The sequence below is a fragment of the Pogona vitticeps genome, chromosome 5 (assembly GCF_051106095.1).
Source record: "Pogona vitticeps strain Pit_001003342236 chromosome 5, PviZW2.1, whole genome shotgun sequence".
Taxonomy (NCBI): domain Eukaryota; kingdom Metazoa; phylum Chordata; class Lepidosauria; order Squamata; family Agamidae; genus Pogona; species Pogona vitticeps.
In genome coordinates, this window is record NC_135787.1 from 131,140,759 (window position 1) to 131,163,795 (window position 23,037).

Below are 23,037 nucleotides of genomic sequence, written 5' to 3' on the forward strand. Positions count from 1 at the left end.
GCAAAGATCAGATCCTACAGGCAACCTTAACCTCTTTTTTTTTAGATTTTTAGTCTCTATAGTTGTGAATGTATAACTTACAGGTCTGGTGACAGATCATTAAACCATTAAGAATGAAGAGGCTCAGAAATGAGAATACTCCACTTTTTGGAATAATTTCCACTAATTCTATATGTATGCTGACATTGTTGTTTTAGTTAATTATCCTTGGCTCCTAGGATTGGCCATAGGGTATTCTTCAATGTGTCAACAGAGACATTTGGAAATCTCAGTTTTTGGACAAGTTCCAGATTCCACCCATCACCAGGAGCCACAGAAGTCAACCAGATGCCTATGAGAACCCCATAAGCACAATATGAGAGTGAAAGTATTTCTTATTCATGTATTGCTTCTGAAACTAGAGATAGTACAGTGGTGCCTCGACGTACGAATGTAATCTGTATTGGAATGGTGTTCCTAAGTTGAAATGTTCGTAAGTCGAAGCACCATTTCCCATAGGAATGCATTGAAAACCAATTAATCCGTTCTGGCCAAAAGAGAGAGAGAGAGAGAGAGAGAGAGAGAGAAAAGAACACAGCAAGCCCGGCCAGAAGATGCTCCATTGCTGAGATTTAAGAAGAAGAAAAAACTCCATAAACAAAAAGTAAAACCACCTCTGTTGCTGAGGTTTAAGGAAAAAAAAACCCTCCAAAACAGACACTAAAGCCACCTCCGTTGCTGAGGTTTAAGAAGAAGGGGAAAAAAAAACTCCAAAAACAAACACTAAAGCCACCAACAACACAGCACAGAAACATACTTGCCCCAGCCAAAACAAACCCAGAACAGTTTTTTAAAAGGAGAAAACAGCAGCTTACATCAGCGTAATGTCTTGTAGACCCCATTGCCTTCCCAACCCAGGAATGAAGACACGAGACAAGAATTATGGGTTAATCATGGGCCACACTTTATTAGACATAATCCATGTTGCCATCCTTTGGCAAAGGGGGCTGGTCTTGCCATAGTGTGGATTCAGGTTTAAGCACAGAGGTCTCAAAGGACCCCTTAAGCAACAAATGGCGAGGTCTGGCCCCAAGTTCTCATGGTCTTAAAGACAGTGAGAACCTGGCCAGCCCCAATTTGACCACTCCCAGGCCTCAAGCCAGCTTCTCCTTGTTGACTATTGGTCCAGGTGTGGCTCCAGTGCATCTTTTCCCCCAAGCACTGTAATTGCACGATCCGCAGCATGGGGAGGTCAGATGGGCTATAATTACCTGCTATTGCTATGGGACTCACCAACAAAACCTGTTATATCTGCACGTCCCATGAGTGTGACCAATTTTCCATGTCTAAATATGCCAGGGAAGCAGCCCTTAAACTAGAATCTACCATTGACAGACAACCACTACTACTGCAGATTTCAGATGTGAGACGCGCTTTTCAGAATACTAATGTTCAAAAGGCAGCTGGAACAGATGGAATCACGGGACGAGTTGTTAGGGGCTGCGCTGCAGAATTAGCTGCAGTTTTTACGGATATTTTCAATCTATCCTTGTTGCAGTGTTCTATCCCCACTTGCCTGAAGACATCTATTATAATGCCAGTCCCCAAGCAGTCAGCTGTGGTATCTCTCAATGACTATAGACCAGTAGCTTTAACATCTGTTATTATGAAATGTTTTGAGAGATTGGTGCTGGATTACATTAAGGCTAGACTTCCACCTTCTTTGGACCAATGGCAATTTGCATACAGGAGAAATGCTGTGTCCATCGTACTCCATACTGTGTTGAGCCACTTAGAACAACAGGGAACTTATGCGAGGCTGTTGTTTGTGGATTATATGTAGCTCTGCTTTTAATACCATTCTACCAAATAGGTTGTTTTTTAAAATGATCAACCTGGGATTACCTCAGAAGATCTGCATGTGGATAAAGGACTTTCTGACAGATAGGCCACAGTCAGTAAGTATGGGATCTCACTATTCTTCTACCCTGGTACTAAGTACAGGAGCTCCCCAGGGCTGTGTGCTAAGTCTCTTCCTCTATTCCCTGTACACACATAATTGCACCCCACTGTATAACACCAATGCAATTATTAAATTTGCGGATGATACGACAGTAGTGGGGCTCATAAATAAGAACAATGAATCTGCTTATAGAAAGAAAGTATAAGGATTGATACTTTGGTGTAAGGAAAATCATCTCACACTTAACATAAAAAAACCTAAAGAACTCATAATTGATTTTAGAAGGAAGAGAAATGTACATTTACCACTGTACATAAATGGCGAAGAAGTGGAGAGAGTTGGTAGTTTTAAATTTCTGGGCACTTACATCTCAGAGGACCTCTCATGGAATATAAATGCCAACATGCTAGTGAAGAAGGCACAGAAGAGGCTGTATTTCCTGAGAATGCTTGGCAAGTTAAATTTATCTCAGCATTTACTTCTGTCATACTATCGTAGCACCATTGAGAGTGTCCTAACCTATGGCATTCTGGCATGGTTTGGGAGTAGCTCTGTAGCAGACAAAAATCTCTGCAGAGAACCATTAAAATTGCCCAGAATATCATCGGGCTCCAGCTACCAACCCGGATGACATCTTCACATCCCGCTGTCTAAGGAAATCACATAGCATCCTGAGAGACTCTTCCTATCCTGCTTATAACTTTTTTGAAGTGTTGCCATCTGGCAGAAGATATAGAACAATTAAGACTCGGACCACACGTTTTCTGAATAGTTTTTATCCCAGAGCTATAATTGCACTTAATAATGAGCTTAAAGACCATCAGTAGTGAATAGTTAGTTGGACTGTGTTACTTGGCCTGCGGTGTAGATGTTTGTATTTTTAGTGGGGACTTTTAGTGGGTGGGGAGTGTTGGGGGATTTTTTTAGTGGGTGGGGAGTGTTTGGGGAATTTTATGTGTGTGCATGTGTCTGGTCTCTGGGTGTCTGTGAATTTCATTGTATGGGTATACTGTGTATATACTTACAATGACAATCAATCAATCAATCAATCAATCAATCAATCAATCAATCAATCAATCAATCAATCAATCAATCAATCAATCAATCAATCAATCAATAACCTGCTGTTCCCTCCTCTCCTCCTATACTAATCTCGTGATACCAGAAGTCTCACGCTATCTGGGGAGGGAGGCAAATGCGAGCTGTGCTGCTGAAGTTCAGCTCAGCAGCAGCTCAAGCATTAGCATTATTTTTCATGAATGTGTCTGAACCATGTACCATATTTTTCTGTGTATAAGATGAGACTTTTTACTTAAATAATTGGACCAAAAATTGAGGGTTGTTTTATACAGGGCATGCAGCCACTTTCCCTGCCTTTTGCGAAGCTATAGAGTAAAGCAGCCATGAAAGGGCAGCACACTTGCACCCCTTTGATCCTGAAGCAGCCATGAAAGGGCGCCCTTTCATGGCTGCATTACTCATTTCCTAAACTCTGCAGGGCTTAGAAAATGGGAAAGGCAGCTGGGAAAGGGTGCAAGCATCAAAGGGGCGCACACGCACACGCTGCCCTCAAATTTTCTAATTTGGGTGTTAGAAAAGGGGAGGTCATCTTATACTGGGTCATCTTGTAAACAGAAAAAATATGGTAGTTTTGGTGTCATTATCACTTTTTTGGTACAGAAATTCATAGTTTACATATTTGTAAAATCCCACTTGTAAATTTTGCTTCTCCTGCTAAAATTTGCATCATCTGCCTTGGAATCTATCAAATGATTCATTTGAGCCAGAAGAAAGATTGTTTTCAGTTTTGTTTTGGTTGGAATTTCAGTACCACTCCTACACGGCATTCAATCTTGTTTACACATTATGCTCATATACATTATATCATCATAATTTTCCTGAGAGACAGACTGTTGTTTCCTTAGTATGTTCTCACTGCATTCCAAAGAGGGTGTCATAAAACAAAGCAAAACAAAGTACTTAATCCTCTTTTGAGTTATTCATGATTGTAGCTGTTCTTTGCACAGAAAACACCAATTTCTATAATGCACCAGGCTTTCCGTTAGCAATGTTTTCTGTGAATCAAAAGCAAACAGTCAAGTGTTCGTTAATTATAGTTTGGCTACACAAGTCAATACCATTTCTAATTCAAGTGCTCTCAAGAGGCTACGTGCAGAGGGCTGAAGTAACACTATGTCAAACAATATGAAGCTCCACATGTTTACTGACACATGTGCTTTGTGGGTTTTCTAAATGATGCTTCCTGAGAGTGAATGTGCTTGTTCAGTAATTATTCATGATGGGCAACATATTCCTGGCTAACTCTCATACTCACCTTCAGCATTTGCATTTAAGCTGGCAACTAAGGCTTGAGTATGAAGAACAGCAAACCTTCATTATATTGGCACTACAAAAGTGTTATTTATCCCCTGAAATAACACATTCCCAAGCGATTCTCAAGGCACTGCTTTCATATCATATTTACTACATCTGCCTGCTCAAGACCCCTTTCTGGAGGAGAGGTTAAGAGAAAGAAACAGAGATATTTGCATACATGAATTAGTCTGCATTTTAAAAAAAAACTATCCATCAGCTTGGCCATTAAAACGCTGGGGGTGAAAATTTGCTGGAGGAAAAATAATAGAATCATAGAAAAATGAAGTTGGAAGGGGCCTACAAGGCCATCAAGTCCAACCCCCTGCTCAAAGCAGGAATACAATCAAAGCATATCTGCCAGGTGATTATCTTAGTTTTTCTTGAATGTCTCCAGTTCTGGAGCACTCACCAACTCCCAAGGTAACTGATTCCAATGTCGTACTGCTCTAACAGTTAGGAAGTTTTTCCTGATATTCAACCAAAATCTGGCTTCCTTTAATTTGAGCCCATTGTTGTGTGTCCTGCGCTCTGGGATGATCAAGAACAGATCTTGCCCCTCCTATGTATGACAGCCTTTCAATTATTTGAAAAGTGCTATCATATCACCTTTCAGTCTTCTTTTCTCAAGGCTAAACATGCCCAATTTTTTAGCTTGTCCTCATAAGGCTTGGTTTCCAGCCCCCGGACCATCCTTGTCGCCCTCCTCTGAACTTGTTCCAAGTTGTTAGCATCCTTCTTGAAGTGTGGTGTCCAGAACTGGACACAATACTCAAGGTGAGACCTAACCAGTGCTGAATAGAGGGGGACTAGCACCTCATGGAATTTGGAAACTATACTGTTGAAGGGCACTGGGCCCAAGACTAAGCCTAGGGGTACCCCACTAGTTACCTCTTCTCAGTTAGAGAAGGACTCGCTAATCATCACCCTCTGAGTATGATTCTGTAACCAATTTTGTATCGACCTGACACTTGATCTATCCAGCCCACACCTAGTTAGCTTTTTTTTTAAAAACAAAACATTTTATTAGTTTTTCAATCTCTCTGCATTCAATTTGTACTTGTTAAACATTGTGTTATATGGGTTGCTTATAATTATTTGTTTTCTTGTGTCTTGGTGTCTTCTTAGTTGTCCCTTCAAAATCTATACATTTTTTAAACATTTAAACCATTCATGTATATATTTTAGTATACAATATTGACTATTATTATAATATTGCTCTCCTAGTATACAATGTTCTCAGAGTCCTTTAATAATATACCTAATAAAAATAATTCCAGTTCCAAATTGATATAATTTTGAGGTGATTTAACCAACAAACTTTGTATTTTAGGGTTAGAGTTAAATCTCCTAGGTTTTCTCCTATAATTTCCTCCAGCCCCTCTTTTGATTGGCATACATCATCCACCACCCTCTCATTTCCTTGTTCATTATTCCCTGTCTCTTGTTGACTGTAGTTCTTCTTTAACTGCTCCTTGAATAATTTCACTTCTTCATTACGGGGTCTCACTATTTCTAAAATTGCTTGAAGAGTAGAGTTTGTTTCATCCCAAAATTGTCCTTGTCGTGGCATTATGTCCCAGATGCCCAATAATTGTATTCCAAGTGAAAGTTGTCCAGAGGCTTAAAGTAATCAGTCCAATTCAATCAATACTTGCTTCCATAGGTCCACTTTAATAGATTGATCATCTTTAGGGTTAAGCTTGAATCCAGTCTTAGACATAGAGAGTTTTCCCCACCTAAAGGCTCAAGGTCCCGTCAAGTTCAAAACCCAGGATATAGTTTAGAAGTTCCACTTTGGCTGGATTGGCTTTCTAGGGTTAATTTATCTGTAGTTCAGTTCCGTACTCAAAAAGAAAGGGAATTCCAAACAGCCATAAAATGTTCAAGGTCATTGATTCTAGGCTTTTTGCCAACACCTTAGATAGCTGGTACAAGTAGCATAAACAAATTTTAGTTTCCCAGAGTTGTTGCCAATGATATTTTCAGGAGAAAGATTCTTAAGTTTATAACAACAAAGTAATACCAAACTTCCTTCCTTAAAGTATAATTAAATGTCTAATTAATATCCATTTTTCCTTGTGTCTCCCTGTGTCTCCTCCTTTCTCCAGATTCACTGTTGCTCAGTCAGTATTGAGGAATAGAAGATGCTATTTCTGCTGTAGGAATTGTCCCATCCAGGGACAGTAAAGCAATACAATTTAAAAACTATTTCTCACCCAATGGTAACATGATGTTAATTAGGCTGATTTATCACTTCTCCATTGCTGGCTTTCAATGACTTGCAAGCAAGATAGTTCAGAATTTTGTCTGGGATTGATGTCAGGCTGACTGGCCTGTAGTTCCCAGGTACCTCTTTTTTGCCCTTTTTGAAGATAGGGACAACATTGGCCCTCCTCCAATCCTCTGGCACCTCACCCATTTCCCATGATTTCAAAAAAATAATGGATAGCGGTTCTGAGAGTTCTTCAGCCAGTTCCTTCAGTACTTTCGGATGCAGTTCATCTGGCCCTAGAGATTTGAACTCATTCAAGGTGGTAAGATAAACAAATGTTCCTTGACTATTTGTTTATCTACCTCCAGCTGCAATCCTGTCCCCTGCACTTGCACTTCCAATTTGTTTGGAAGTTCATAGTCTGTCTTATGGGAAAAGATAGAACTAAAATAGGAATTGAGCACCTCTGCCTTTTCTCTGTTATCATTTTTCCATCTCCATTGCAGAGCTGTGCCACTGTGTCTTTTGTTTGTCAATTTGTTTTTCCTTGCTCACATACCTGAAGAATGCTTTTTTTATTGCTTTTAGTGTCTCTAGCTAACCTCAGCTCATTCTCAGGTTTTGTCCTAATGCCATCACTGCATTTCCTTGCTACTTGTCTGTACTCTTCCTTGGTGGCCTGACCTTATTTCCATTTTCTGTACATATCTTTTTTGGTTTTTAGATCCTCAGTGAGCTTTTTGTAAAGCCATACTGGCCTTTTTTGCTGCCTACCCCCCTTTTTTTCTTGTTGGAATTGTTTGTAGTTGTGCCTTTAGAATATATATACTTCTAAATACAGTGGTGCCTCACTTAGCGATCGCTCCGTTGAGCGATGAAATTGCTTAGCAATGGGGTTTTGGCCATCACCAGAGCAAATCGCTTTGTGATGATCGCGGGGAAGCGATCACCGCAAAGCCCCCATTTTTGGCCAGCTGATCGGCAGTTTCAAAATGGCCGCTGGAAAACAAAATGGCTGCCCGCTGTGTTTCCTCGCTTTAGAGGCACTGAAATATATAAAAAGCCAATTTTTAATAATCTCAGAACAAGGATAAGTAAGGTCCCATGGCAGGAGATCCTAAAAAGAAAAGGAGCCCAAGAAGGATCTCCTGCCATGGGACCTGTATATAGAAGTTCCCACCCTTCCTGGGCTCCTTTTCTTTTATATATATACATAAAAATTGGCTTTTTTAAAAAATCCTGCAGACCTATGCAGACCTATATGGCTACAATTTGTTTTTGTTTCCTTTGAAATCAAGAATTCTAGAAGGACATCGTTGCTCTCACCTAGAGTTCCCCTTACTACCACTTTCCCCACCAAGTCATCTTTGTTGGTCAGAATCAAGTCAAGGATAGCAAATCCTCTAGTTTCTTTCTCCACTTTTTGTAGGAGGAAATTATCAGCCACACAAGCCAGGAATTTCTTAGAAGGGCCATACTTGGCAGAATTTGCCTCTCAACATATATCTGGATAATTGAAATCTCCCATCACTACTATGTTCTGTCTCTTTGAAAACCCTGCAATTTGTTTTTCAAAAGTTTCATCTGCTTCCTTTCTTGGATTGGGCGGTCAGTAGTAGACTCCAACTACCAAGTTGCTTTTGTTTTTTGCCCCAGCTAGATTGATCCAGATGTTCTCGATAGAACAGCCACTCTCCTCCTCCTGTATTTCTGTGCAGGAATGTGTATATTTGACATATACTGTAACTCCACCTCCCTTTTGTTCTATCTGTTCTTTTTTATCAGTTTATACAGTATCCGTCAATTGCTGTATTCCAGTCATGGGAGTCATCCCACCAAGTTTCGGTTATTCCTATCAATTCATAATTACACTCCTGAATTAAAATTTCCAGTTCTTGTTTGTTTCCCATAGCCCTGGCATTCTCATACAGACACTGGAGGGTGTGTGATTTGTGGCCTGTTTGTCTTTGTACCTTTTTATGAATATTATTATGATTATTATGATTATTGTTATATTTATTATTGTGATTATTATTGTTCATGTTATTATTGTTGCGCTTTTGATCAGTTTGGTCCATTCCTCTTATTGTGTGTAAGGCTTCATCTACCTTTAACTCTGTGCTTGCATCTCCCTCCCCCTTCTAATTCAGTTTAAAGCCCTCCTGGTGAAGTTCTTCATGCTGTGGGCAAACACATTCTCCCCAGTCCTTGTTAGATGTAAGCCATCTCTTGCTAGCAGTCCTTCTTCCAAGAAGCTTAGCCCATGGTCCCAAAAACCAAATCCCTCTTGTCGACACCACCTTCGTAGCCAGTCATTCACCCAGAGGAGCTTCCTTTCTCTTTCAAGTCCTCTTCCACGCACTGGTAGGATGATTGAAAAAAAATCTAGATCCCGAAGTCCTTGAGTTTCCTTCCCAGAGCTTCAAAGTCAGATGTGATTTCTTGGTAGCTCCTCTTGGCTGTGTCATTTGTTCCCATGTGGACAAGTAGAAAGGGATATGTATCTGTAGGTTTTATAAGTGATAGCAATCCTTCCATCACAGTCCTTATCCATCCTCCAGGGAGACAGCATACCTGGTGAGTCCATGGATCCTCCTGGCAAATTTTGGTCTCAATTCTATGTAGCAGGGAGCCCCCTACTACAACTACTCTCCTCTTCTTTTTGTAGGGTGTGGGTTCAGTGAGTGTATTCTGCTACACTTCAGCCCTACTCATATCCTCCTGTGGGGTCTCCTCTGCGTCCCGTCTGACATACTCGTCTTCAAGTAACTGAAAGCAGTTTTGTAGTTTCACCGGGAAAGAGTGTCTTCTCTTTCTTTTGCTCCTAATTGTGATTCTTTTCCATGGTGGTTCCTCCACTATGTTTGTAGCCTCTACAGCATTTTCCTCCACTGCAACGTTTTGGTTTATTTCCATCAGCAGTGTCCCCTCTGACAGCTGCTGTTGCTCAAGAGTTCTATCAATGTAGGCTTCATGTTCCCTTATAGCCCTGAGTGTGGCTACTTGCTGCTCTAGGTCTCTTGACTTTCTCTTCTAACAGTGCCAACACTTTACACTTGTTACATTTATATAGAATTTTGCACTCAGGAGGAAAGACAAACATAGCACAAACTTTGCAGATAACCAGACCTCGTTGTCTCCACACTCCATAATCCCTTCTAGATTTTTTACTTTCAGCTGTTTGTTTAGGATACCTGACCCTCTTGTTTTGTTAGTTTAAATGTAGTTTAAAGAACCAAAAATTTGTTAGGGGCCTCCTCCTTGGCCTCCCTGGCAAACTCCCACAGCAAACTCCCTGCTTGCTCTCCTGTTTGTGAGCTCTGATCATGAGATCCCTGAACTGCCCTGATCTTTATTTGTCAGCTGTGTTTTGCCCGGAAAACATGTTAAAAAGCAGTGATTTGATTTAAAAACAAAACAAAATCTGCTGGAACTGTTGCTCTATGAAGCTCAACTTTCTTGGCCCATCATGGTGTCGTGATCATCATCAGCTCTCTGAGGTTATGCCAGTGGAGGGCAAGCTCTGGCTGGTTCTGCCCAGCTGGTAAGATTTCAGGGCTATGCGATGGGACAGGATAGGACTGGGAGGTTTACTTACTTACTTACTTACTTACTTACTTACTTACTTACTTACTTACTTACTTACTTACTTACTTACTTACTTACTTACTTACTTACTTACTTACTTACTTACTTACTTACTTACTTACTTACTTACTTGGAACATGCTGTTATTTATTTTTTATTAGAACATGCTGTATGTTCTGCCTCTGTCATTCTAGGCTCCATATCCAACATCCACCCACATGCTATTGCATTTTCTGTGGCTGAGCAGGAAATAAACAAGCCTCAAACTGTTTTGTCTTCCTCATTACCTTTTAGTTCCTACCCTTGTTGTTGTTGAGTTGTGGGTTGTTCGGGGTTTTTTTGGGGGGAGGGGGTTATTGCCTAAGAACTCAATAAGTATGAAAAACAAAAGAAACAAAAGAAATACATGCCTGTTAAAGTGAAACAAATCATAGACCATCACTCTAACCACTGGTTCTCATATCAAATGATCAAAGTCTTCATTGGCCCAAGTCAGATCAGGTGATCTCAAGATTTATTTGAGAAAACTAGGCTGTTTTACAATTGCCAAATTCAAGTCCAAACCAAACCTTATGGTCAGTGTGCAATTTGGCAGTAAGCTAACAGTAAATAGCCAATAGTAACTACTTTGGTGCAAGAAATTCCTGATTGGGTCGAGAATGAAAAATCTCATACTTGAAGAAATAAAGAAACAATATAGCAATAGGTTTCTAGCACATAACCACTGTCACATAATCCCCTTTTTTTGCTCATATGCAGTGCTGCCAGCTTCCATTCTTCATTGCAACCCATGAACCAAAGTAATTGAAGGGAAAGAAGTGAAAACATTAATTAATGTCAGATGATTTTTTTTCTCTCTCTCTCTTTCCTGCTCCTACTAGTGCCTTTGACAGCAATGAATTCACCCCAATGAGGCGTGGTGTACTCTCTACACACTGGGAAATACTCTGAAATTGTTGTACTGTTCTTTGAGGAGAAAATGCACGCAAAGCAATGACCTGTCACTAATTGCATCCAAAGGAACATTTTGATCGATACAATATAATTCACAGACTCTGTAGGGACAAGTAAGCAATTTAACATTAAACCACATTTATTATCGTAGTTCCAATTGCCTAGTAGTTCTGTCTGAATTTGTATTTCTTTGTCTGTGTGCGTGCGTGTGTCTAAGGATAGGCAAGCAGACAGATAGATACAGATACAACCTCAACCTCAATGTACTTCCATGTCTAATATCAATAGCAGGACTTTTTTCCCATTGTCCTCATAATCCCCCTCTCATGCCAAAAGGCTTCTCTACAATTTTTCTTGGCCCTCTGGAGCATGCATTTAGGGAGCATGCAGGACTGCAGGTGGAGGAAGATCTAGCAGAGCCAGTGGAAGCCAGTGAATCAGAGTCATTAATTTATAAGTGCATCCTTCTGCCTTTTATGAACAGGCAGTTTATAATTGGGGTGTGTTTTGACTTTGGACAAATGTGTAAAAATAAACTGGATCTGGGATACTGGTGCATTTCTGAGGTGACCACAGTGTGGCAAAAGACCCAAGAAGCATTAACAGGGTAGAGAAGCATGTATATCCGTTCCTTGTGTTAAATCCAGCATTCATATTTCACAATTAGAAGTATGAAAAAGAAAGAAAAACCCAGAAAGATGAAGGATAAAGGTGTGCTCTTTACCATAGAATCGAACCTTCTTTGCTTTTCCTCCTGCCAAATCATTGATTAGATTGTCCAAGTCTTGTGGTTACTTCACCACTAAATTTCAGATCCATGGAATAGGAAGGGAAGGATAAAGAGAATGGACAAAAAGAATTGAGAGAAGTGTAGCCCTTTTAAGAAGGAGTCAGAGGAGTGTTGGCATTACCTTTTTAAAAGCCATCACTCCCTCCCTTCTCAGTGACTGATTTAGAAAACCACTGGAGGCCTCTCCTGGTGGCTGGAAAGAAAGGAACTAAGATAGAGCAGATAGCTGTGCCCTCACCATTCAGTCTGTTACCTAGCCTTGCAGTTTTTGTTTCTCTATTTGTTACATATAGCATAATCATGGAAAACCAGAAGCAATCAAATATTGGAATGAATCTGGACAAAGATGAAGTCAGAGGGTCTGTAACCTGTGTGTCCTTATTCTCATGCAGAGCAGGCTGGGGAGCTTCTGAACATGTCTACATTGCAGAAATTCAACAGAATATCCAACATATAGCTAAGGAATATTGTACTGTTTTGTTTTGTTTTTTCACAATACATACTGTGAGAAAAATACAGGTATTCCTCATAGCAATACAAACAAATCTGTATACCAGAATATATCTCCGAGATATCACATTGCAATGAGTATAATACTGACATTTCTGGTGTATTTGCATCTGTAGAACATAGATTTTACCAGCTCAATCTGATATAAGCCTTCTTCTGTTCATTCATGTCAGATGAACATCTGTCAGGATTAGCACTCCCTGGTTTAAGAGTAATGGTCCCAGTTTATCAGAGTATCTCTATTTTATTGATGATTCAATTTCAGAAAGACATGTATGTTTGCTTGTGTTAACATTTTGAATGGAGTGTATCAGCCCAGAGTTGAACAATGGCATGGTTACAGAGCAAAACAAAGCAATAACCTTGCTTTGATTTAACAAAGGATGTGAAATTAGTGTCCTCTACTTGAACTTCAGTGTGCTGTCACTGATGCTGTAGAGAAAAAGTACAATTCCTGAATCATAATTTTCATGGAGGGGCTGCGTACAATTTTACTTTCTTGTTTCAAAGTTAGGTAACAAGTTCTAGTAAAGAGCATGAATTGTACTATCCATGACACTGCTCTTATTTCCTGGAGATTATTTGCTGGTAGGGAAAAGGCCAAGCATTAGACATGTTGAAACAGATTCTGTGTCAGTAAATTGATCTTTTTATTTATTTAATTTGTTTTTCAAAACTAAAACACAGTCTATGAAATAGGACTAAAGAGGACAAAGTCTTAAACTATCCGTATTCAGTGAAATCCAATGAGTGGCACATGGTGTGTAAGTAACAACAACACGTTGGATGAGTATTTGTTTAGAAAAAAAGGGAGACTAAAAAAATATATGTTAATCAACCGTTCTTACAAAGTTTACTCCACATCTGGCCACACGTTTGGTTCCTCAGTCATGTCAGACCTGTGCACCCTTGTTTGACCTGCAAACTAGGCATTCTATGCACAAATTGCCTGAAGAGTTATAAACAATCTCCTCAAGTTTGCTATGTATATATTTTTTAAAAAAAGACTAAAAAGGACTGACAAAAAATTTTACTCCGTGAATGTATTGCTTTTTTTACAATTGCCCCTTCTTTTTTCATTTGGCCTTAGACAATGTGATGGATGTGGGAGGAATTTCACACAGTTTTTTCAAAGAACCATAATACTGACAAACAGATAGGTTGTATTCTGATTGCCAGAAAGCTAGCTCTATTCATGTGAGGAACAGGATTTTTCAATGGATCGAGAAAATACAAGAAGTATAAATGAAATCCCATTCCTAGTCTAAAGCCTAATCACAGTGCTAACCCAACCTGTAGCCTTCAGTATGCTAGAATTCTCACGGGGGGTCATAAAACACCCCAGAAATCAGTTGATGTACTTTCAAAGCCAAATGGGTAACATTTGTAATCCAAATGTCCCAATCACTGCTGGAAGTCATGTACAACCAATAATCAGGATCGAAAAGTCTTTAATGGACAAATCCTTGCTTGTCTCCTTCTGAGGAAAAAAGAACCACACATTTCTCTCTCTTTGATAGGAAGACAGGAGAATATTTTCTGGCAATTTCAATTAGCCCCCTTTTTTTGGTAAGTTGACAAAATTGTGTAAATTGTCTTGGTAAATTATGGATGTTGACTTGGAGTTTTAAAAATAAGATGCATTGGATGGATGTTGCATCTTTTAACTTAGCCACCCTTCCCATCTATGTTCACTGTATCTGTGTGCTTAGCTTCACAAAGGGAGAAGACTGGAGTCCTGTGCACAGAGCAGAAAATGTGGACCCCATCCCCAGCACTTGTTGCTTCACTCTCATATTGGACATGAGAAACCTCATAGGCATTAACAAGCTCATACTAGGCTGTACACACATGTCAGTATCAGATACTTAAATCTTCGTCATCTCACTCTTGCATGAAGAATAAGAAAACTTTTTCTCCTCTTTCACCTAAGAATGAATTAATTTTTCTAAAAAGAAAGAAAATACGGTCTTGCACAAAACTCAAGGCCCCAAAAGATACATATTGGCACAAAACAGTGTAACCACCATTTTGAATAAGTAGAAACATTAGACTGAATGCTCACCAAAGCTCAAGCAATCAGCCTGCCCTTATCCATTTGCTACTTATGCAGGTACTCAGCTTCACAAAGCAAAAGTACACCAATTTCATGGAGAAGCATTTTGTGTAAAGTGGAAAATTTACAATGGACATGGAAAAAGGAATTGAGAATTATCAGGGGGGTAAGTAATTTATCTTCACTAAAAAAATAGAGATTTATGAAGAATTCTTCACATAGCTTTTAAATACAGCCACTTTCTTGGAGAATGGGTAATTTAATAAGATTTCTTCACAACCTTAGCTCTGACAAAATATAAAAAGGGACAAAGAGAAATTAGAATATAAGTGTACTCAGTGTGTATTATGTATAATTAATATTTCCATACTGCCTTTTTTGCCAAAAAAAAGGTGGAGCAAAGGAAATCTGAAATAAAACCCAAAAGCCCATTAAATATTTAAAAAATAGCCCAGTATGATATTAATTATTAACCACTCTGACGTTTATATGTGAATTATGTATATATGTTTACTTCTGTTCTGCATTTTAGTCTAAAATAACAGTCTATACTATTAAGAACACAAATATTCCACTGAACTGTACTTGTTTAAAGGCAGAGAGAGGAAGTCAGTATTTAAATTGTAACATTCCTCTACAAGGGTCTGGAAAAAAATATAAGTATTAATTGAACACAGCAGGGAAAGTGAAGGTTTCACCATTCATTCTGTTACATTCTAAGGTTTTCTGTTATCTATATTCTTATTTCAGCATATTTCTGACTAAGTATCATGCACGCTTAGTGGATGTTAAGCAAACACCCCCAAAGAGATTATTTACTATTCGCTTGCTTCTTCAGGTGTTTTAGTGAACATTACATTTACATGCCAACTTTTCTTGAGTGGACAACAACCTCATGACCCACACAAGATTAAGAATGTGTGAGCGGCCCAAGAAGCTATAGTGAGCTTCAAAGTCAACCACTACACCACATTGGCCTGTTCAACTAATTGCAATTGTGGTTTCTTTGTTCATATCACTTCTATGTTTTTTATTGGTTTTAATACATTTATGTTCCTGCTTTGAGTAAACATGGGACATGTGGGCGTAATCATGGAATTTTGCAATTAGTTGAACATTGGCCTGTTCAACTAATGGCAATTGTGGCTTCTTTGTTCATAACACTTTTAAGTTTTTTATTGGTTTTAATACATTTATGTTCCTGCTTTGAGTAAACATGGGACATGTGGGCGTAATCATGGAATTTTGCTGGGGAGAAGGGGTCCAACATTTCCTATTCTTGTCTGGATGAGACAAACGGGATCTCAGATCCTCGGGTCCGGATACAAATGGTTGCTGCTCAGTGGTGGACAGGTTTTTGTGAGCAGTTAGAAGGTCACCCTCCAAGGCAGTCTGACCCACAGGGTGCACAACCAGAGGGTGGGGGGACTCAATGGGGTCTGTCCAATTGATTGGGTTGACTGGCACAGCCCTGTTTGATATGTTGTTGATGCCCTTGCTAGGAAGCGTGGGCTTGGTGACGCTTTTGGGGATGGTTTCCTTTTGTCCAGTCGGAGTGGCTGAGGGCAACAGTGGAAAGAGTAGAACAACTGAGGTGTTCAGGAAAACTCTTGTAGGAAAGACACCTTTGGAGCAGAGGAAAGATTTCCTGCTTAGAAGGAGTTGTGGTATTTTAGGGCTGCTGAAGGTTAGCAAGGCCCTTGGTGCTTGGCTAGCATTGTTCAGCAGCTCTGCTGACTCCAGATCAACCTGCTTGATTGCTAAGAGAGTCTTTAGGTCTCTTGACACTAAAGGTTTAGAATTCCAAGACGGAGTCTGGCCCTTAAGACTGCAGATTGTTAGGCAAGCCGTGCATGGCTGTAGTATCAAATGCCAAGCAGGATCAGGCCTTGAGTTGAGGGTGCAGCAGGCAACAACTTTCTGGGAGGAATGAGTCTGGGAAGAAGACGCTGGTGTGCAAGATTTTTTCCCAGTCTGCAATAATCCCATGATTCTTGTGCAAATGGATTAGGTGATTTAACTTGGTATGCAGAGAGGTTAAGTTGTTCCAAATGAGCTCTAGGATTCTTGCTACTAAGAAGCAGAGATGAGCTGACAAGCAGTTAGAGTCTGTTGTCAGCCACATCAGAATTAGTCTCAGAGAGATTTGTGAGGTGCGCCTTGTCCTTAGGTTGATCAACACTATCACAGTAGTTAATTAGTTTATTGGAGCCAGCTGCCTCCTGCATTGATAAGGGCAGTTCGTTAGAACCGTCAGTTTCTTCGTTATCGTTATCAGCCAAAACCTCAGAATGGTTACGGATTGAAACCTGGGTAGGATAGAAATCTCCTATTTTTGACTGCTTGGGAGGTGGAAGCAAACCATCTATATCCCTGGGGCGTTTGGAGACCCCCATGGTAACTGGGCGACTTCCTGTGGGGTTCCTTGATCCTAAATATAGCCTTGAGGGTAACGCTGCAGGGTCAACAAGTTCACAAACTACGGCAGGTTCCTGGAGCCTTGAATTAATCAATATCTGACAGTCTTTTTCTCACCTCGTTTCCTGGAGAAAACCGCCAGGGGACAGACAAATGAAGCAAGCAGGGAGGGAACCAGGAATCCAAAGATTCCAGCAATCCACAAGAACAGATAACATCCAGGAAAAACAAGCAGTGAGAAGCAATCCTGAGGCAGTAGAGGATCGTAGGTTAAAGATAGACTGTTTAAATTTCCTTTTAACTCCTTAAACTCCTTTAAACTGCCAATTTTAGGAGACAAACGATGCAGCTTCTCTATGCTGCTGCCATCTTCCCCCTATTTGCCTTGGTTTTTATATTTGACAATCAACTATTTCCCTATGACAACTCAGCTTGTGCAATAGCTGATATGTCCACGGGGTCTTTACCCAGACTTAGTGATCTAGCCCCAGCTTTACATACAATCTACAGGCACGCCCCAAAACTTGCTCGCCGCCATATTCCCATCCTTTTATATGTGGATGATGCTGTTGTATTGTCATGTTCCAAGTTGGACTGAATGTGATTGCTCTTTCATATCCACAACATGCACACACAAAACTGAAAACCTAATATGTCATAGGAACATTTAGGTTAAAACACTTCTCATTATCGCTACACAATAGTGCAGCAATGGTATTGTGTGGCAGAGCAAATCAACATTCTGCAAGGCAATTCTCAAAATGGAGGCACCCCAAACAAAAAAGCCCTGCTTATTGCTTTGCATTTGGGTAAGAAGTGGTTAACTGATAAAAGAAGGAGTCAGGTTCTGAGATTTTTTCTCTTGCTTGGAGTCTCTTTGTGAACGGCAGTGAGCAGAAGAGCGTATCCTGTAGATCATCTTGACTGTTGATTTAATGTTGTAAACATTCAGTCTGCCCTTTGCTATGTAAGGCTTGGCATTCTTTTTCCTGCTTGCAATGTAGACATGATGTTGCAAGCTGACAATGTAAATAGATGTAGCATTAGCCGCCTTGCATCCCTCTGCTGTACAAAAAGGTTTTCATTTAATGTCTGAGATGTGGGAAGGAGCAGAGAAAGACTTTTCACTTTTCAGTAAGGCAAAGGCAAAATATTCTCAACCACTATGTTCTCAGCAAAACATCTCATTTGCCTTTAATGTTTAGCATACAAGGTGTGACTAATAGCCTTTTATCTACAGGGCTCATTTAAAGGTCTAATATTATCTCTTTGTACATATTAATTTGCATTTCCAGGTTCTTCAATCAAATTGCAAGCTTCTGACACATAATATACAATATTATTTGTATTTTGTTGGGGCTTTTTGTGCTTGTGTGGGTCATGCTGATATGACGTACATTTTCCTTTCATCTTACTAGACATGTCACCGAGAGCTAAAATATTTAGATTGAGCCCTATTTTAGTTGCTTTGTAGCAGCAGTGTTTAAGCATTAGCATAAGGTTTAGGCTGTTACACTGGGAGGTCTTTAAATGATGAAATATTGCCAAACTTCTCATGCAAGCTCAAACAATAGCATTGCACTAGGGTTTAATTTTGAAAGTCCTGGAACCCGCTTAATTCATTTTAGTTACCTCTGAAATTGTCTCACTCTGGCTGTTTTTCCATTATTCTTGCTCTGTTCCCAATAGGATTATTTTACTACAAAGTAATTTATCCTGGCTGCATAACCCCAGAACCTGAACCAGCACGCATTAACCTCTCAAAGAAATAAACTGCATGCATAGCTCTGTATACTTAGATGACTGAAGCCTTCAGCCATTTTTTTTCTCTTCTCTCCCCAAGGTATCAATCTGAAATTAAAACTATTCATGTGTCAGATGTGATGCTCATTTGCAGCGTATTCAGAATCATATTTGCAAAAACATGGTTATCACAACGTACATAAATCTGGATTTTATTTTTCAGCAAAGTTTTGGCAATTACCTGTGTTATACCAACTTCACATAAAACCAAGACGAGAATAACCTTGCAGGTCAAATTCAAATCTTAACACACTAGCCTCCAGCAGTTATTAGATTACAGATTGCTAGTATGTTCTCTACAAAAAGCCCAGTATTTGTCTCACCAAGTAGTTTCTGAAATTTTTCCAAATGTCTCCTGCAAATGAAACATCAGGACTTGGATAACAGACCAGATATATAGACAGTATTTCTTATATTGCTTCTTTTATTGTATTTTCATAAAAGGGGGAACTCATATCAGTGGTTGCATGATTATTTGTAAACTATTGATTAATTCTATTCAATAATTAGGTGACTGTCATCTCTAGATGACAAAGGTTTAAATACTACTTCACCCTACTTAGAGAAGACTCATTAAAATCCAAAAAAGAGATTAAAAATCCAAACAACTGAGCAATGAAATTATATACAACATAAACAAAGGTCAGAACTAACTAGATCATCCACAACAAAGACTCTCCTCACTTTTCTGCCACTGACGGTGATTATGCTAGTTAGTACAAACCTTCCCTTCACTGTTTTTTTTTTTTTTTGTCTCTGGAATAAACAGCCATCTTGGCATCTGTCAGACATCGTTTTTCCACTGTCATTAAGGAAGTCTGAAGACCCACCGATTCTTTTCAGCTTCCTCTAGAGCAGTGGTTCTCAACCTTTGTTCCCCAGATGTTTTTGGACTAAAACTCACAAAAGCCTTCACCACTAGCTATGCTACTGGGACGTGGTGGCGCTGCGGGCTAAACTGCAGAAGCCTGTGCTGCAGGGTCAGAAGACCAAGCAGTCGTAAGATTGAATCCATGCAACGGAGTGAGCTCCCATTGCTTGTCCCACCAGCCTAGCGATTCGAAAGCATGAAAATGCAAGTAGATAAATAGGGACCACTTCGGTGGGAAGGTAACAGCGTTCTGTGTCTAAGTCACACTGACCATGTGACTACAGAAGATTGTCTTCAGATAAACGTTGGCTCTATGGCTTGAAAACGGGGATGAGCACCGCTCCCTAGAGTCGAACACGGCTGGACAAAAATTGTCAAGGGGAACCTTTACCTTTACTTTACTAGCTATGCTGGGCAGGATTTGTGGAATTTGTAGTCCAAGAACATCTGGGGTTCCAAGGTTTTGAACTACTGATCTGAAGCTGCATGGAATTTTAGCTGAAATCACCTTAGTATTTCTGAAGTAGACATGGCATGTAAAAGCCACTGATGCCAGAAATGTCTAGAGACAGAAGAATGTCTTTTAGTGGCTGTTCGGTTTTTTTTCCTATCTTGTGGGTGCACCATGGGGCCATGGTGGGGAAGAAAGGGCAAAAACATGTGGCTACCATTGCCAATTTTATTTATTTATTTATTTATTTATTTATTTATTTATTTATTTATTTATTTATTGGACTTATATACCGCCCCATAGCGCTACAAGCACTCTCTGGGCGGTTTACAATTTTAATTATACAGGCTACACATTGCCCCCCCAGCAAGCTGGGTACTCATTTTACCGACCTCGGAAGGATGGAAGGCTGAGTCAACCTTGAGCCGGCTACCTGGGATTTGAACCCCAGGTCGTGAGCACAGTTTTTAGCTGCAGTACAGCGTTTTAACCACTGCGCCACGAGGCTCAGTATTTTGTACATGGATGTGCATTAGAGGTTTTTTTTTGTGAATGCCTTTTTTATTATTATATTCTCTATATGCTGGTTCTTCTATTTAACATGAAAGGACCAGCCTTAGTACCCAGTAGACTGCATTTTGGCCATTTCTTCTTTAGGTCCACCATCTTAAATTCTGTAATCGTTTATAACAGAAACCCAGCACTTGAAATTCATATTGAATGTCTGTTGGAATGAAAGGTACTGGGAAAGTACTGGCACAATATATTGGAAAGTCCTCCTTCCAGTTGACCATCTCACTGAAGTTTCAAAACTGTATTCCGTGTTAGTCCTACAAAGGGTGCCATGTAGAAGGGAGAATTACAAACATATGGACTACTGTAGTTGGATTATCCACATTTAGAAAGGGCTGTGGTTGAGATACCAACATAGATGACATGTGAGCAGAGCAGGAAGGGGTCTCCGCAAATTTTACAGTCGTCCCTGGTTTCCATCCTAAGCTACTAAAATGCCCAAACCACTGCTGAGCCACGTTTTGGCTTGTCTTTGCCTCCCTTCCCAGAGATGGTGAGACTGAAATAATACCTCAGGAGGAGGAAGGGGAAACAAGGGGCTATTTAAGGGCCATTCCCCCTCTCCACCCCTCTTCCTTGGCTGGCATCGGTTAAGGACAGACCTCCGTTGCTTGGAACTATTGCAAGCTGTTTCACCTAGCAGAAGGCCTAAAAACATCAACACTCAGGAGCTTGGTGATTACACAATGTCCCTAGGTGATCATCTCACCCCAGTGACTCAGGAAAAATATAAAAGAGATAATATGTAGACTTATCTGAGTTGCTTAATAGAAATGTAGAGAAAAAGGATTTAGACAAGGAAGATGACAAGGACAAAGAGAGACATAGGAAGAAGAAGCCACGGTCAAATTGGCTACCCGGGGTTCTAATTTACGCCGGAGTGGTAGTCAAGGGCCAGCCATGGCGGGCTCAATCTCTCTTTCAATAACTAGACCTGATTTACAGGGCTTATGTGCACTTCACAGGACAAGCCTGGCTTAACTATGACAAATTGTTCCTTATGTGAAGTGCAATCCATTCAAATCTTTGCTGGGACGAGTCCCTGCTGGGCCTCTGGCTGCAATCTATGATGCCATCCAGACCCAACTTAGGAGATAGCTTTGATAGTGGACATCTTATTAGAAAGACTGCATTGAATCAGAATCCCTGTGTAGGAGTGGGGCTAGTGGTTAAATCCTGTCTGCTCTGCTGGGACTACAATGCCAAGGGCACTTGCGCTAGCAAACCATGCCATTTCAGGCATGAGTGCTCTGTGTGTGGGGAACAACACCCCAGTACCTCATGTTTCTGGGCTGGGGCACAATGGCAGAATAAGCAAGTGGTAAAAAAAACAAATAGTGGAGGGGGTAACCTTGAAAAGGGCCCCAGCCCAATTAGAAACATGCCTGAGGGATTATCCCTGTAGAGAGGATGGCAGTTACTTCTTGGACAGTTTTAGATATGGCTTTAGGATACTGGCTGCTGGGAGTGTAAAGCTTTCTTTGCGCAAAACCTGAAATCCTTTCATGGAATGGAGGGTGTTGTACTGCAGAAGATTGCTAAAGAAGTGAAGGAAGGGAGAGTGTTGGGACCATTTGCAATGGCTCCATTGAGGATCTCTCCTCTGGGAATAGTTCCAAAGAAGGCCCAGAGGGAATTTAGATTGATTCACCACTTATCCTACCCAGAGGGGGCTTTGGTTAATGTCTCTATCCCCCAGAAACTTTGTACCATGCGCTACACCTCCTTTGACAAGGCAGTTTGCATGGTACAAACATGTGGTGTAATGGCAGAGTTGGCAAAATGTAATTACATGTGGTGTAATTACATGTGGTGTAATGGCAGAGTTGGCAAAATGTAATAGAAAATCAGCTTTATCAGCAGGATCTGTTGGAATTTCACTTTCAGGGATCCTTTTACATAGAGCCCTGCCTATGGGCTGCTCTGTTTTATATGCAGCATTTGAGCATTTCAGCTTGTTTCTTGAGTGGAAGCTCAGACGTAAGGTGGGCTGTAAGTCTACGGCCCATTATTTAGATGATTAATTTTTGTGGTGAAAGGAATAAAGGAAGGTTAATTTTATTCTGAACACTTTTCAACCAATGACAGAAGAGCTAGGTCTACGCCTGGCCGAGGAGAAAACAAAGGGACCAGCTACGTCCCTCACGTTCCTTGGTATTGAACTAGATACTGTACAGCAGACGTGTAGGCTGCCAGTCAGCAAATTCTTAAACTGGACAGCCTCATTGCTGCAGAGAAAAAAAAAGTTTCACTGAGGGAGCTTCAGGAGATTGTTGGTGACTTAAACTTTGCATGCAGATTCGTGGCACCTGGGCATGCCTTCTTGCAGTGGCTTTGTGAAGCAATGAAAGGCCTTCATCGCCCATTACATAGGACTTGAATCACACATGGTATGAGAGAGGATTTGCAAGTTTGGAACCAGTTCCTAGCAGAGTTTAAAGGAATAGCCTTCTGGAGAGGTGAATTAGGGCTCAAGGCAGACTTTCTGGTCCA